Source organism: Canis lupus, chromosome 32, assembly GCF_048164855.1.
Source record: "Canis lupus baileyi chromosome 32, mCanLup2.hap1, whole genome shotgun sequence".
NCBI lineage: Eukaryota > Metazoa > Chordata > Mammalia > Carnivora > Canidae > Canis > Canis lupus.
This window is the reverse complement of record NC_132869.1, coordinates 12,829,065-12,846,277: the sequence shown is the minus strand read 5'-3', so window position 1 is coordinate 12,846,277 and position 17,213 is coordinate 12,829,065. Positions and strand designations below refer to the sequence as shown.

At 39.4% G+C, this 17,213-nt stretch overlaps 1 protein-coding gene across 2 annotated transcripts in view; it reads left to right on the top strand.

Moving 5' to 3' along the window:
• Positions 1 to 147: 147 nt before the first annotated feature.
• ZNF106 (zinc finger protein 106) overlaps positions 148 to 17,213 on the top strand; it is a 63,899-nt gene continuing 46,833 nt past the window's right edge. Inside the window, exon 1 of one of the 2 annotated variants that reach the window (XM_072808680.1) lies at positions 148 to 311. The gene's annotated coding sequence lies outside the window, so the exon portion shown is untranslated. The remainder of the gene's footprint in view (positions 312 to 17,213) is intronic. The other variant, XM_072808681.1, reaches the window with a different exon arrangement.

Genomic DNA, 17,213 nt, shown 5'->3' with positions numbered 1-17,213 from the left:
GCCTTTGATCTTTCTTTTCCAGTAAAGTCTCTTTACCCTGTGTCCGTTGTTCACTCTTGTGTGTTCAAATAAAGCTAGATTATTGAGAAAGGCGGACTGCAAAGAGGAAAAAAAAAAAAAAAAAGGAGCGTGACGGCGGCGGTGTGCGCCTGCGCGCTGGCGGCGGCGGCGGCGGCGGCGGCGGCGGCGGTGGTGCCCGGGGGGGAGGGGGCCCGGAGTGGGCCGCCGGACCCAAAACTGAGAGGGGCCTAGGGGACCTCCCTCGCTGGGACCTTGGCGGCCCGATGGAGTAAGAGGGGTCGGCTGTGAGTGTGAGTATCGAGGCGCCGGGCTGCGTTGGGGCGTATGGGAACGGCGGGGTCCTGGTGGTCTGCCCCTAAGGTTTCGGGCTGCAGGACGCGCGGCCGGGCTTGTGCTCCTGCAGGCTGCGGCGCCGCTGCGCCCGGGTCCTCCCCGCTCCCTGAGCCCGCGCGTTTTACAGGCAGACGGTGCTTCTGGCTTCGGGGTACAGATTCTCGCGGGGGCGTTCCGGCTCTGCTTCTAGTCCCAGCAGGAAACGCGCTTGCAAGAACCTTGACCTTTAGGGGAGGCCGCCGACCTCTTTCGGCCCCCGGTTCCGCAGGGATCTCGTAGGTCTAGGTGCTTAGAGGCCTACGGGTCACAGGCCAGGGACACCTTTCGACCTCTAGTGACTGACAGCCTCCGTTCTTTTGCCTCCTTCCGTCTTCTCTCCGGGTGGGATGCGTCTTAATAATAGCTACTAATTATGGAGCGCGTACTGTGTGTCAGCTTAATGTTTAGCCCGAATCTCGGTGCGTAATTACGGGGAGGAAATGCTTTGCACCCCACTCCCCCTTGAGTCTGCTCAGTTTAATCATCCTTGAGACTCAGAGTAAACCATTTTATTGGGAAGTTTGAGATTTCCATGGCTTTTAGAAACTTTAGACTGCCGTTCTAAGGGAGGTTCTCTTACCTAGCAAATAGGTGCTTTATCCACCAGAATGGTTTATATCGAATTTACTCAAGCCGAAAGAACTTTTGCACACTAAGAGCCCTTGCTATTCTAAACCCCAGGGGAAATCCTAAACTTGTTTAAATCCCTGTTCTCCAGTTTAGTTGTGAATGAAACAATGGAGGATAATATTTTGATTCAGTTAGGACTTATTTGGCATCTGCTACATATGTGCCAAATACACTGAGGTTTGTCACAAAAATTGATGAGATACCGTAATGGAAAGTGTTGTTTTGTTTTGTTTGAAGCATATTTCAGATTAGGTCACTAAAAGTTTGATGTCAATTTGCTCAAGCTAACCTAGCTAGAGTAAGTGGTGAAATTCATATCTGCCAAGGCTCATCTTTTTCCAGACACACCAAGTTAAATATTCTAAGCATTTTTGAGAAGCAACTACCTAACAGTTTTAGTTTTTAGAATTAACTTTTCAGTCTAGAAAATAGTAGGTGCCTTTAAAGGTACTAGCTAGTTTTTGAAGAAAACTTCAACATGACTTGGAAGGTGGTAAGAAGGTGTGAAGGAATCTGATGGAGTTAGTTCAGAAGGAATTGCTTTGATTGAAAGGAAGATACTTAAAAAGGAAAAACTGGAAATGGTTTGGAAATTATTTATCTAGGTTAGAGCACAGCACATGTAATCTACTATAGAAGAGGCTCTTGTACAAGGAATAGTGGTAGGTGCTAGCTGGCTTGGTTCTGGCACCGGGAATGGCTCTGTGAGAAATATACATATTGTGTATTTTGTGATTGGAATATCTTAGGGGGAAGTTTAAGATTAATTTGTGTATCCAGTGTATAAGAACACATAGGCAGAGAATTTGAATATGAATATCCCAGTTGCACACTCAGCATGCTAACTCTCTAATTGAAACCTTAGAGTCAGTTGGGTTTTTTTCCTCTTAGAATCTAATCTGAAAGAGACTACCAAGAAATGAGAGTTCCTAGGAGTTGACCAGTAGAGGACTGGTTAAATAAATTATGCATTTGTTAGAATGAGCCAGCTCCCTCTGTGTGCTAATACTGAGTAATAACCAACATATATTAAGTGAAAAAAAAGTGCAAAAGAGGTTTTGTTTTGCAATCTTTTTTTTTTTTTAAGTTTATGTATTTGCGTATATATGTATAGAATATCTCTGGAAGAATATGTAAGAAACTGGTAACAGTGACTGGAGGTGCATGTGGCTGGGAAACAAGGGGAAGTGAATAATTTTCTGTATAAGTTTTTAAGAATTTTTTTATGAAACCTTTAAGCATCCAGAAAAAGGGAGGAAATATTATTTTTTGGTTTTTTTTGAAATATTGAATCCATGTAAATTGATCATTTTAAAATCTGTTGTTACATTGCTGTATTTGCTTTTATTCCTGACATCTCTAAATAACTTTAATATACGGCTCTAATAAAAAGAACAATTTCCTGCTTAACCTGTTAACATAATCACACTAAACAACTAATTCTTCCATATTATATAATACCCCGTGTTTCTTAAAATTTCTCCATATTGGGGGCGCCTGGCTGACTCAGTCAGAGGAGCATGTGACTCTTGATCTCAGGGGTTGTGAGTTTGAGCCCTATGTTGGGTGTAGAGATTACCAAAAAAATTTTTTAATTTCCCCAAATTGTCCTTCCCCACCCCCCTTCTGTTTTGGATCTTATTTACAATTAAAGTCTATGCATTGTATTTGGCTGTTATGTCTCAAAATCTTTTAAAATCTAAAAGTTACGGCAGCCCGGATGGCTCAGCGGCTTAGTGTTGCCTTCAGCCCTGGGCCTGATCCTGAAGACCCGGGATTGAGTCCCACGTTAGGCTCCCTGCACGGAGCCTGCTTCTCCCTTTGCCTGTGTCTCTGCCTCTCGGTCTCTCATGAATAAATAAATAAATAAAAATCTTTAAATAAATAAACAAACAAAATCTAGAAGTCACCTTTTTTTCTCCCTTTCTCTTTTTTTCATCCTGACTTGTTGAAAAGACCTGGTCAATTGTCTGAATTTATCTGATTGATTTCTAGTGATATTCCTTAGGTGGTTACTGCTAAACTGGAAAGTACAGGTAAACACTTAATTGGATTCAGGTTAAACACTTTGGGGACGGTAATAGCTTAAGCTATGTACTCTTTTTTTTTAAAGATCATGTGAGGGGATTGAATTAAATCAAATCTAGAAGCTATGTACTCTTGTTTTTCCCCTATTAATGATGCTGTGATTAGTTAGTGGGTTCAATGGTAAATCTGAGTTTTTCATTGTAAAATTGTATTTCTTCCCTTAAAACCAGATGTAAGCCCTTTTGTGTTTTTAAAATTTAAAACTAGTGTTACCAATTCAAAATATAAATAATTACCTTTAAAAAGACAAAGCTTACTGGAAAATATTGCTGCTCCTTTTTTTTTTTTTTTTTTTTTTTTTTTTTTTTTTAATTTTGTTTAGACATTGAGTGAGTGAGCTTGAGCAGGGGAGGGGCGGAGGAAGAGGGAGAGAAATCCCCAGCCGCCCTATGAGGCTCCATCCCACAGCAATGCAATCATGACCAAAGGGAAATCAAGAATCTGGACACTTAACCAACTGAGCCACCCAGGCACTCCATGTTACTGCCTTTTTTTTTTTTTCCCTTAAATTAGAGAGAGCATGGGATTGGGGTCGGGGAGGCAGAGGCAGAGGATCCTAAGCAGGCTCCTTGCTCAGAGCCCCCTATGCAGGGCTCCATCTCAGAATCCTGAATTCATGACCTGAGCTGGAATCAAGAGTCCAGTGCTTAACCAGCTGAGCCACTCAGGTGCCCCATGCTGTTGCTTTTTAAAACAATCCCTGATAACTAGGTGTAGTATCTCATTTTATAGAAGAGGAATTTGAAATTCAGAGATTAAAATTTACTCAAGGTAATAGACTTAAGTATTTTTATTTACTTCCAAGTTCATGCTTTGCCACCATATTTTATAAACTATGAACTGGTATATAAATGTAAAATTGTTATTACTCCTAGTAGTTATGCTACTTGTCCCTTATATCCTTTTGGACAAGTAATCAGTATCTATTGATATTAAACATTTTGGAGTGTCATTAAATGGGGATAGATCTCTGAATGTTTTAGTCTATAATGAACCATTTTGAAATTTCAAAATACTGCATGCATGTCAAAATTCTTGATGATTTCTGGAGTTCCAAAAAAGTTCTATACATGGAAGCATTATGCAGTCTTGGTTGTTGCGCCTAAAGTCTTTGAGGTTTATAAAAATATGAGTTAAAAAATAAAAAAAAATAGTATATGTGTATTATTGTTTTAATTTTTTGAAAAGTACAAAAAGAACTGTAGTGAAAACCTGCACACCTTCAGTTTTTTCCCCACAGGCAGTAACTGTTACCAGTTTCTTGGGTATCCCACTAGAGATACCCTGCATGTTTATGTGTATGCCATTAGTATAAATTTTGACATTCTTATATAGAAGTATCTTAGTAGCATAACCTAAAATAATATTGTTAAAGGTTATACTCCAGCTTTTATTGTTTATATTCCAAATGTCTTTGCTAACTTGTATTCATTCATTCAACAGTATTGAGTACCTATTCTATATTAGATGATGTGGCAACTCATAGGAATAAAATGATGAACAAGACAGGTGTTCCTGCTAGCTGTCAATGAGCTTACCTCCTAATGGGAGAAGTAGTCATTAAGCAAATAATTATACTAATAACTATAGCAAAGATTCACTACCTGCTTTGTGCCAAATGCTTTATGTGGATTTTTTATTTATTCCTCATTCCTTTTTTATTTATTCCCTATGATATTGATACTAATAATACTTTTATTTTATGGATGCACAGAAATATTAAATTACTTGGTCAAGATTGCACACAACTAGTAAGTGATAGAGCCAGGTTTCAAACATAAACAGTCTGGCTATAGAGATCTTGCTGTCTTCTTTAATGCAGTGGTTTTTAATGAGTTTGAGATTATCGCCTAGGGAGGTGTGGAAATTTGTGGGATGTTCTTTGATTTCAAAAATCATTGAGAGGATGACACTGACTTTAGTGGATGGAAATCAGGGTTGTTAGACATCTTGCAACGTAAAGGACATCCCTACCCTATACGGTAAAAAATTGTTACACATTTTGCATCACTTTCAAATGTCCCAGAAGATGTTCATGTAGGTAAAAAATCTGTTTATGATCTTATGGCCTAGAACCAATTTGTTTTACATGTTAATTCTGATTTTTTGTTTTTGTTTTTGCATCAAGCACAGTTACTGTGTACATAAAGAGATTGTGCTTTCTTTATTTCAGAAAGTTTATAAAAGTTGGCCCCTATTTTGGAAAATCATACCACAGACAGCAGTGTGCTATTCCTGGTATTTTTATCAAAATATAACGTGCCTATATCAGTCTATATTTGCAGTTGTCACATTCATAGTCTTACATTATTTAATCTAGTCATGCCCAAACATTTATATTTTGAAATATATACTATTTTCTGATAAATTACTTTTCTGTTTTAGTTAAACATTATTTTGATACTTTAAATTTTACTTGTGTAAGTTACATTAGGTCTGAATTTCATTTCATTAAGGATAGGAGATATTACAAAATATTTATAATGAAGGTATACATATCTTGAAAGAATGATTGTGTGATGACAGTTGGGGAAGCTGGTTGATGAGCACACTGAGGAGTGTTATAAGAATCCCTCATATTTATGTATGAATGAAAATTCTTGTAATGTTTTAGAAAAAAAGACTCTGGGTCTGATATGGTTGAGAATTGCTATTCTGTTCCAGCATTAGAAATAGTCAGAGTTGTGATAAGTGTTATGAAGAAAGTATATGATTTTAGGAGAGAAGTGTATTTGAGGGAATATGGCCTAATCTGAGAGATCAAGGAACACTTCCCCAGGTAGCTGACATTTGGACTGAGATTTATTTGAAGGATGAGTAGTTAACAAGATGGAAAGGAATTAAAAGCATTCTAGGAAGAGGGACCAACATATGAAAGGGGGGAGAAGGAACATGGTAGATGGAAAGAACTGGGAATACTATTTTTGTCTGGTGTATAGAGATCTAGAGGAAAAGTAGCTCAAACCTAGTACTTAGTAGCAAGGGTCCTATCAAGTGGGCTTTGTTAAATATTTTGGTTTTTATTTTAAGTAATGGGATACATTGAAGGGCTTTTAAATGTCAGGGACTGAGGCATAAAACATAGGAGTGTATGGGCTTGGTTTTTTCAATGTATGGTTGAGGGAATCATAGAAGTGTATGTTTAGGTGAAGGTGAAATTGAAGTAAACTAGAATGCTGAGCCATTTCATGAAAGACAGCTGCCTCTTTCAAGCTGTCACAAGTTGAAACTAGGTCTGAATAAGCATATAGTAAGAAGTGGAATAATGATAAAAACTTACAAAGAAAACCTAGGGCCATAATGGGTTCATTGAAGGTTTTTTTTTTTTTTTTTTTTTTTTTTATGATAGTCACAGAGAGAGAGAGAAAGGCAGAGACATAGGCAGAGGAAGAAGCAGGCTCCATGCACCGGGAGCCCGATGTGGGACTCGATCCCGGGTCTCCAGGATCGCGCCCTGGGCCAAAGGCAGGCGCCAAACCGCTGCGCCACCCAGGGATCCCCCTCATTGAAGAATTCTATCAAGTATTTAAGAAGAAATAACACCGAACTTATATAGGCTTTCAGAAAATAGACAAAGGGGAACCACTTCCAAACTCATTTCACTAAGTCAGCATAACCCCAATAATTAAAACCTAATATAAACATTATAGATTTAAAAGAAAATTACAGGAGTGTGCCTTATGAACATAGTCCACAAATAATTCTGGGCAAACTATTAGCAAATCATAATATGTTATGACTAAGTGATTAAGGATAAATGGATAGGTATGTATCTGATAAAGCAAATATAGTAAAATGTTAATGGTAGAATCTAGGTGGTAGATATAGGGATGTATGGGAAACTGAGTGTGGGATATTCACTATTCTTTCAGCATTTTTGTGTTTGAAATTTTCAAAAAAAAAACAAAAAAACAAAAAACAGGGAGAAAACGGAATATTATGAACAGATTTGAATTTTAAAGAGATTACTTCTGGGGGGATCCCTGAGTGGCTCAGCAATTTGGCGCCTGCCTTTGGCGGGGCATAATCCTGGAGTCCCGGGATTGAGTCCCACTTCAGGCTCCCTACATGGAGCCTGCTTCTCCTTCTGCCTGTGTCTCTGCCTGTCTCTCTCTCTGTCTCTCATGAATAAATAAATAAAACCTTCAAAGAGAGAGAGAGAGAGATTACTTCTGCTGCAGTGTTAGGAATTAGGAAAGTACAGGATTACCTGAGAGTAGTTTAAGAGAGGTTGCTGAGACCATTTGGGAGGATATTATATGGCTGCTCTTTTTAGGCTGGCAATTTCAAAGTAAATTTGAGCCCTAGGAAAATTTCCAAGCTGTTGAAATGCTGAATTTTTGAACAGTACCAAATTTTGTCTAAGCATAGTTTTGCTACTTACTTGCTGTGATATTTAGATATATCACTGCCGCATGCACAGTATGCATGTGACCTTTAATTTAAAAAAATTTTTTTTTAAGTTTCATTTATTTGTTAGAGAGCAAGTGCTCAACAGCTTTATGGCTCAATGCCACAACCCATTAGATCAACAACCTGAGCCCAAACCAAGAGTCAGACACTTAACCAACTGAGTCACCCAGGCACCCCCATGTGAGCTTTTAGTGAACATTAGATTTTTGACATTTACAGAGTGATGTTGAGCATTCCAAAATTTCCAAATACCACTACATTAGTGGCATATAAACTCCGCCCTAAAATCTGGTAAAATACATGGTGACCTTTTTAGAGACTTACTTTCTTAACTATAGGACAAAGGCATTTAGAAAGCTATTAACATCGAACTGCTAAAGTAAATGCTTTATTGTATTACACCATGACTATTGTCAGTGATGAACTTAAAAGATTCTATACAAAGAAATAATGAAGTTGATTGCTATTATAATAACCTATCTAAAAGTACTTTATATACAAAAGTAGATGATTATTGAAGCAACAGGATGCATGGAGAACAGCAAAAGTTTTTGAGGAGAATGTTGGGCAGTTAGCTAAACTAACTAGCTTGCAGTTATTGTAATTCATGCCACAGAATTGTTTTTTATTTATTTATTTTTTTTAAGATTTCTTTATTTTAGAGGGAGAGCGTGTGAGAGCAACAGAGATGGAGGGGCAGAGGGAGGGGGGGAGAAAGAGAGAGAATCCCAAGCAGACTCCCCACTGGGCAAGGAGCCTTACATGAGTCTGTGATTCCACAACCCCAAGATCATGACCTGAGCTTGAAACCAAGAGTCAAACACCCAACTAGCTGAGCCATCCAGGTGCCCCCCAGTTTTTTTATTTTTTTATTTTTTAAATTAATTACTTTTTTCCCCCAGTTTTTTTTTGTTTGTTTGTTTGTTTTTTGTGTGTGATAGTCACAGAGAGAGAGAGAGAGAGAATGAGGCAGAGACACAGGCAGAGGGAGAAGCAGGCTCCATGCACCGGGAGACCGACGTGGGATTCGATCCCGGGTCTCCAGGATCGCGCCCTGGGCCAAAGGCAGGCGCCAAACCGCTGCGCCACCCAGGGATCCCTCCCCCAGTTTTTTTAAAGATGTTTATTCAGCATTGTGATCAGACTGTTACATTTAGCAATCAACTGCAGGGGTGCCAAAAAAATTACATTAACACCCTTTGTTGGAATGCTTTACACTTTTCACAGAACAGAAACTAAAATAACCTGTTACACAATTCATCACGTTTTTTGCCCATACACATGAGTATTGTCTAAAACATGTCTTCTTTGTAGCAGGTGCGCCTGCCACCACTTTGCTTGACTGAGTTCACAAATCTGATGTAGCCTGTAGCTTCCTTGTCACTTCTCTGGCTCTCTTCTCCTGCTAAACTTTGTTTCCTATTAGTAATTAAAACCTCCTGCCACTGTCATAGCTGCTGCTGAAACCACCATAGCCACCTTGGTTTTGTGGTTTGGCAAAGTATTAGCCTCCACCACCATAGGGGCCAGAGCTTCTGCCTCCAAGATTACCTCCTTTCATGGGTCCAAAATTTGAAGATTGATTGTAATTGCCAGAATCGTGATAGCTTCCACCACCTCCAAAGTTGCTTCTGTCATTACCAGATCCCTTATAACATCCCCACTGCTACCATATCCACCACCACCTCGATTGCCACCAAAGCCACTTTGCCCCTGAAGTTTCCTCCATGATCAAAGATGTCATTCCCACCAAAACCATTTCCACAGTTTCCAGAGCCACTTCAACCTCTTTGGCTGGATGAAGTATTAGCCATCTCTTGCTTAGATAGGGCTTTCCTTACTTCACAGTTCTGGCCATTCAGTAAGGTATTTTTGAATAACAGTCTTGTCTCCAGAGTCATGGTCATCAAATGTTACAAAAGCAAAGCCTCCCTTTTTGGCACCACCTTGGTCAGTCATGATTTCATCACTTCAGTGTTCCAATATTGTTCAAAATAATCTCTTAGATGATGTTCTTCAGTGATTCTTTAATGCCACCAACAAAAATCTTTCTCATGGTTAAGTGGGTACGAGGTCTTTGAGAATCTTCTCTTGAGACAGCCCTCTTTGGTTCCACAACTCTTCTATTCACCATGTGTGGCCTCGTATTCATGGCTGCATCCATCTCCTCCACAGTGGCATATGTGACAAACCCAAAGCCCGTGGAGTGCTTAATGTTTGGATCGCTCATTACTACACAATTTGTAAGTGTTCCCTGTTGCTCAAAATGGCTCTTCAGACTCTCATCAGTTTCAAAGCTCAAACCTCTGATGAAAAGCTTCTGTGACTATCCAGGCTCTTTCAGAGACTCTGACTTAGACATGACTGTGGTGGGAGGGGAGACTCAGTGGCATCCATGGGCAGAAAGTAATGAACGTATCTCCATGTCACAGAATTTCATGTCATGGAATTTTAAATTTTAAAATCTGTAAAATATATATTGAATACAGGAATAAAACCTTTTTAAGTTGTTACATAAGTGCGACAAGCTACCCAGTTAGACTTTTATTTATTTTTTTAAGATTTTATTTATTTATTCATCATAGACATAGAGGGAGAAAGAGGCAGAGACACAGGCAGAGGGAGAAGCAGGCTCCATGCAGGGAGCCCGATGCAGGACTCGATCCCAGGTCTCCAGGATCACGCCCTGGGCCAAAGTCAGGTGCTAAACCGCTGAGCCACCCAGGGATCCCCTCAGTTAGACTTTTAAAACAATGTTTGTTGGGACGCCTGGGTAGCTCAGTGGTTGAGCGTCTGCCTTTGGCTCAGGGTATGGGTCCCTGGGTCCTGGGATCGAGTCCCGCATCAGGCTCCCTGCATGGAGCCTGCTTCTCCCTGTGCCAGTGTCTCTGCCTCTCTCTGTGTGTCTCTCATGAATAAATAAATATTAAAAACAAAAGAAAATGATGTTTGTACAAGCTATCTTTTGGCTTAACACTTCGTATGTTATATGATGATCACATTTGCTAATATTTTATTACCTTGTTAGGGTTGGTTCCTTCTCAGTTACTTTTCCCTGTAAGATATAATGCTTGCCAGGTTCCAGAATTGAGTAAGGAATGACCACCCTGTCCGTTTCCTTGCCTGGTTGATGGCCATTGTGAACAGCTTCATTTGGGGGTGCTCAACTTTTAATGCCTTTTTCTGGTCACAGCCTTAACTTCTGGTCTTTGTGTTAGCCCTGTGCTTATTAAAAAAGAGTGTTTGGTACATGAACTCTTGCTAAGTGTTGTGTTAGGGCAGATAATATAAACAGTAGGAATGCAAATGAGTAAAATACTTCTAAGCTTATGCTCAAAGATACTGGATGCAGGAAACCTTGGTATTGGTGGTGATCTCTCCTTTCTCATTCATGATTTTATTAATTTGAGTCTTTTCTCTCTTCTTTTTAATAAGGCTGACTAATGGTTTATCTATCTTACTAATTTTTTCAAAGAACCAACTCCTGGTTTTGTTAATCTGTTCCACAGTTCTTCTGGTTTCTATTTCATTGAGTTCTGCGCGAATCTTTATTAATTCTCTTCTTCTGCTGGGTGTAGGATCTATTTGCTGTTTTTTTCTCCAGCTCCTTTAGGTGCAAGGTTAGCTTTTGTATTTGAGTTCTTTCCAGTTTTTGGATTGATGCTTTGTGTTGTGATGTATTTCCCCCTCAGGAGGCTTTTGCTGTATCCCAAAGATTTTGAACGGTTGTATCTTCATTCTCATTAGTTTCCATGAATCTTTTTAATTCTTCCCTAATTTCCTGGTTGATCCTTTCATCTTTTTCAGCAGGATGGTCCTTAACCTCCACGTGTTTGAAATCCTTCCAAACTTCTTCTTGTGATTTAGTTCTAGTTTGAAAGCATTATGGTCTGAAAATATGCAGGGAACGATCCCAATCTTTTGGTATCGGTTAAGACCTGATGTGTGACCCAGTATGTGGTCTATTCTGGAGAAAGTTCCATGTGCACTTGAGAAGAATGTGTATTCAGTTGCGTTTGGATGTAAAGTCCTGTAAATATCTGTGAAATTCATCCGGTCCAGTGTATCATTTAAAGCTCTTGTTTCTTTGGAGATGTTGTGCTTAGAAGATCTGTCAATTATAGAAAGCGCTGTGTTCAAGTCACCAAGTATAAGTGTATTATTATCTAAATATGTCTTTGGTTATTAATTGATATACTTTGGCAGCTCCCACATTTGGGGCATAAATATTCATGATTATTAGGTCCTCTTGTTGGATAGATCCTTTAAGTATGATATAGTGTCCCTCTTCATCTCTTAGTACAGTCTTTGGGATAAACTTTAGTTTACCTGATAATAAGGATGGCTACCCCTGCTTTCTTTTGAGGACCATTTGAATGGTAAATGGTTCTCCAACCTTTTATTTTCAGGCTGTAGGTGTCCTTAGGTCTAAAATGAGTCTCTTGTAGACAGCAAGTAGATGGGCCCTGCGTTTTTATCCAGTCTGAAACCCTGCGCCTTTTGATGGGGTCATTAAGCCCATTCACGTTCAGAGTTACTATTGAAAGATATGAATTTAGTGTCATCATGATACCTATTCACTCCCTGTTTTTGTGGATTGTTTCCTTGAACTTCCTCTTTCTTTTACAGAGTCCCTCTTAATATTTCTTGCAGAGCTGGTTTGATGGTCACATATTCTTTCAGTTTCTGCCTATCTTGGAAGCTCTTTATCTCTCTTTCTATTCTGAATGACAGCCTTGCTGGATAAAGTATCCTTGGCTGCATGTTCTTCTCATTTAGGACCCTGAATGTATCTTGCCAACCCTTTCTGGCGCTCCAGGTCTCTGTGGAGAGGTCTACTGTTGTCCTAATACTTCTTCCCATAAAGGTTAGGGATTTCTTGTCCCTTACTGCTTTAAGAATCTTCTCTTTATCTTTGCAATTTGCAAGTTTCACTATTAAATGTCAAGGTATTGAGCGGTTTTTATTGATTTTAGGGGGGGATCTCTCTATCTCCTGGATCTAAATGCCTGTTTCCCTTCCCAACTTAGGGAAGTTCTCAGCTATGATTTGTTCAAATGCACTTTCTGAACCCCTGTCCCTTTCAGCGCCCTCTAGAACCCCAATTAAACGTAGATTTTTTTCCTTCTAAGGCTGTCATTTATTTCCCTTAACCTTTCTTCATGATCTTTTGTTTTTCTCTTTTTCCTGTTTCCTTCCTTGCCATCAACTTGTCTTCTATGTCACTCACTCATTCTTCTACCTCGTTAACCCTCGTTGTTAGGACCTCCAGTTTGGATTGCATCTCATTTAATTGATTTTTAATTTCAGCCTGATTAGATCTAAATTTTGCAGTCATGAAGTCTCTTGAATCCTTTACACTTTTTTCTAGAGCCACCAGTAGCTTTCTAATTGTGCTTCTGAATTGGCTTTCTGACATTGAATTGTAATCCAAATTTTGTAACTCTATGGGAGAGAGGACTGTTTTTGATTCTTTGTGGTGAGTTTTTCCTTCTAGTCATTTTGCTCAGTGCAGAGTGGCTAAAAACGAGTTGTGCTGGAAAAAGAAATGAGAAAAGGGGGGGAACAAACAGAAAACAAAAAACAAGGGAGAGTATCCTCTGATTCTATATACTGTAAATCCCTCGACTTCCCCTGGAACTTTCCAGTGCTGCTTCATCAATAACTTGCTTTTCCCATGTCCTTCTAGCTGGTCTTCTGAGGGAGGGCCTCTGTGCTGATTCTCAGGTGTGTGCACCTGGGGAGCTGCCCAGCCCCCTGCCAGGTGCATGGCTCAGTGTGAGCTGTTTATCCTGTGAGGCCCCTGCTCATTCCCAGGTGCTTTTTATTTATTTATTTTTCCGTCTTCCTACCTTGATAGAAGCGCGAACTCTTCTCACTGTAGCATTCCAGCTGTTCTCTCTTTAAATCTCAGGCCTAATTTGTAGGTTTTCAGGATGATTTGAAAGTTATCTAGGTAAGTTGGTGGGGACAGGTGACTTGGGGATGCTACTCTTCTGCCATCTTGCCCTGCCTCCCAGATGCAGGAAACCACCAATCATTTGCTTTGGGAAATAGGAGCCAGCCAGAACTTAGAACTACCAAATACAGCAGCTACCCAGAATAAGCCTTTGGAAGTTGTGGTTATAGGTTGTTGTGACCAAAAATACTTTCTGACCTCTGTTATCAGTTTACTCCTCCTTAGTAAAGAGCTTTGGAATTTTCTAGGGAGGCACAGTGAGCAAAGTGTTCTCCCAGAAGTGCCAGTTATATCTTTGCTCCATAACCTTTTGGGCAACCTAGGGGTAGCAGCAAAAATTTGTTCTGTCACTGGTACTCTCTCTCTGTTGCCCTGTCTTGCTTATCAGAAATCCATTTGTTTTTTTTGTCAGGGTTGAGGTAGAGGCACAGAAAGTTACCTGTGGGATTCAGAAAAGGGATTCTAATCTGAGTACCACTCCCCTCCCTCAGCAAACCAATAATTAAGCTTTTCTTCTCCTTTTCCTTAAAGTTTTATTTATTTAAGTAATCTCTACACCCAGCATGGGGCTCGAACCCATGACCCCAAGATCAAGAGTCGCATGCTCCCCTGACTAAGCCAGCCAGGCACCCCTAAGCTTTTCTTCACAGTTTTACAGTATATTGTTGTCCTGGAGAGTCTGAGTTGGCTTTAATTAGGTCAGAGCTCAAATATCTTAAGTGTTACTGGGTTTACTATAATGAATCTTAGGAAGTTTATAAAAAGACAAATCCCTTCCTTATAGTATAAGGTTGGGGAGATCAGATATAACCTATCAAACAACCTCTACTTACATTACTGTGACAATGTTTCAAATAAAGTTGACACTAAACAGTGTTTTCCAGCCTTGAGTTATGTGATAAATATTTGAAGAAATATTGTAACATTGACATTTGAGATGAACTACAGTATTATGAGATAGTGGTTACTTGGAAGTGTCTTTTTGACTCATTTAAATTATGTTTGAGTGACTACCCTTGCGTAGAGATAGGGAGAGCATAACGAAGTACAAAATGGAGTCTCTGGAGATGAAGTGCAATAATTCTACTCTGCCTACACAACTGTATTTATTTATTTATTATTTTTTAAAGATTTTATTCATTTATTCATGAGAGACAGAGAGAGAGAAGCAGAGATAGATACAGGCAGAGGGAGAAGCAGGCTCCATCCCAGGACTCCAGGATCATGCCCTGGGCCAAAGGCAGATGCTCAATCACTGAGCCACCCACGTGTCCCAACACAGCTGTATTTAAATTAATAAGCTGTGTGGACAATTTTGATGCACTGCTTGGGTTTAGAACTTCTTTATATATTAGGAGCAGAAGTCAAGGCAGGAATCTTTAATGAGTGGAGCAGTTGGGTGAAGGGAGAATAGATGTAAGGTCTTGAAGGCTTATCACATTGATGAATAGATAGAAAAATTGAAAAATAGAAATCTATTAGGGCTTAGTGACTAAATATGAGAATCTGAAGGAAAAGAATTAATAATATGTTTTGCCCACAGACATGGTAAATGTATTGACAGAATAGTAATTAGGATGTTGAGAAAAGGTATTTATTATAAGATTTTTAAGGCTTTTATGACTAAGAAATGTCACAGATATTTCTCATAGTTTGGAGAACATGCGAAAGGTTTCACAATGGGTATTTTTAAGTGATATGGGAAGAAAATGCAAGGTGGTTAAGAACAGCTGTAGTTGAATTGTTTCTTTATGCTTACTTGTATAATGTAACCTCTCAAGTACTTCAAGATTGCAAAATTGGATGGTTTCTATTTTCTTGACTTCTAATACTTGTTAAGACCTTTATTTTATTTTTATTTATTTTTTAAGAGAGTGAATGAGAGAGAGAGCACATGAGTGAGTGAGCAGGGGCGGACAGAAGGTGAGAGAGAATCCCAAGCAGGCTCCATGCTCAGCTTAGAGCCTGACACCGGGCTTGGTCTGAAGACCCTGAGATCATGACGTGAGCTAAAATCGTGAATCAGAAATGCTTAACCTACTGAGTCACCCAGGCACCTTTTTGTTAAGATCTTTTTTTTTTTTTTTTTAATATTTATGATAGACATAGAGAGAGAGAGGCAGAGACACAGGAGGAGGGAGAAGCAGGCTCCATGCCGGGAGCCCGACATGGGACTCGATCCTGGGACTCCAGGATCGCTCCCTGGGCCAAAGGCAGGCGCTAAACCGCTGAGCCACCCAGGGATCCCCTGTTAAGATGTTTAAAGAGAGCAGTGGTTCCCATCTAGAAAGCTGTGAGCTAATTCGAGTATTTCAGAAAGCTTAATTAAAATCCTATATTAACCCAGATCAAGGATGTAGAAATTAAAATTTCCTTTGTCTTTGGCTGGAATTCTTTCAGCTTAGTGCTATATACTAGGTCTTCCTTATTGATTAACTGCTTTGCTAGCAGTTATACTTTTAATGTTTTTTTACAGAAATGAAATGAATTTACTTAATTTATGCAGGTTAGAAACATGGAGCTTGTGAAGAGAAAACAAAAAGTGAGTCTTCAGCTAAAAACTTGATAATTTTTTTTTTAATTTTTTATTTATTTATGATAGTCAGAGAGAGAGAGAGAGAGAGAGGCAGAGACATAGGCAGAGGGAGAAGCAGGCTCCATGCACCGGGAGCCCGACGTGGGATTCGATCCCAGGTCTCCAGGATTGCGCCCTGGGCCAAAGGCAGGCGCTAAACCGCTGCGCCACCCAGGGTTCCCTTGATAATGTTTTTATTTAATTTATATATTCTAAAGATTTTATTTATTTATTCATGAGAGGCAGAGACACAGGCAGAGGGAGAAGCAAGGCTCTTCGCAGGGAGCCCGACATGGGACTCCATCCCAGAACCCTGGGATCACAACCTGAGCTGAAGGCAGACACTCAACTGCTGAGCCACCCAGGCGTCCCAGAGAATGTTTTTATTATATGACTTTTTTTATCCACTTATTAGGAATTGATGCCTTTGGCTTTATTAAATAGAAACACAGTTTGTATTTTAGTGCTCTGTTCTCAGTTGATAATATGTAAAAACAGCATAATAGCTATTGTTGCTTATGCCAGAAGTCACATTTTTTTGTTGACTTTGTTGCTTCTTAGTTTTATTTATTTATTTATTTTTTGTTCCTGTTTTTCTGTGATGGTTAATAACTTGGAGCCCTATTAAAAATATTTCTGGACATGGGCTGCCTGACTGGCTCAGTCAGTGGAGCATGCCTCTCTTGATCTCAGAGTCATGAGTTCGAGCCCCACATTGGGCATGGAGTCTACTTTAAAAACAAAAACAAAACACATTTCTGGACATATAACTGTTTCCTCAATTCTTAGAACAATGCTTTGTGCTCCATAAACACTTGGGTGAAATAAAATACTACATGTAAACAGTAATTAAAATTGAAGTGAACATTAAGATATAGGGGAATTAAAAGAATAATTACACAGTGACACAGAGCACCAGTGATTTATGTTAATTTTGAGATCCAAGAGAGTAGTAGTACTAGAAGCATGAATAACACTGTGCTTATCTCTGAAGGTCTGTTTCTTTGTTATACTAGGTAGTTGATATTCAGTTTCCTCAAATGGCCAAAATTTTACCCTATAATCTTATTTTGGTGTTTGCTCTTTGTTACTGAGTAAAATTATTTCAGAAATTCAGGAGTGATATGAACTGGGTTACAGTAGCAAGGAAACTGC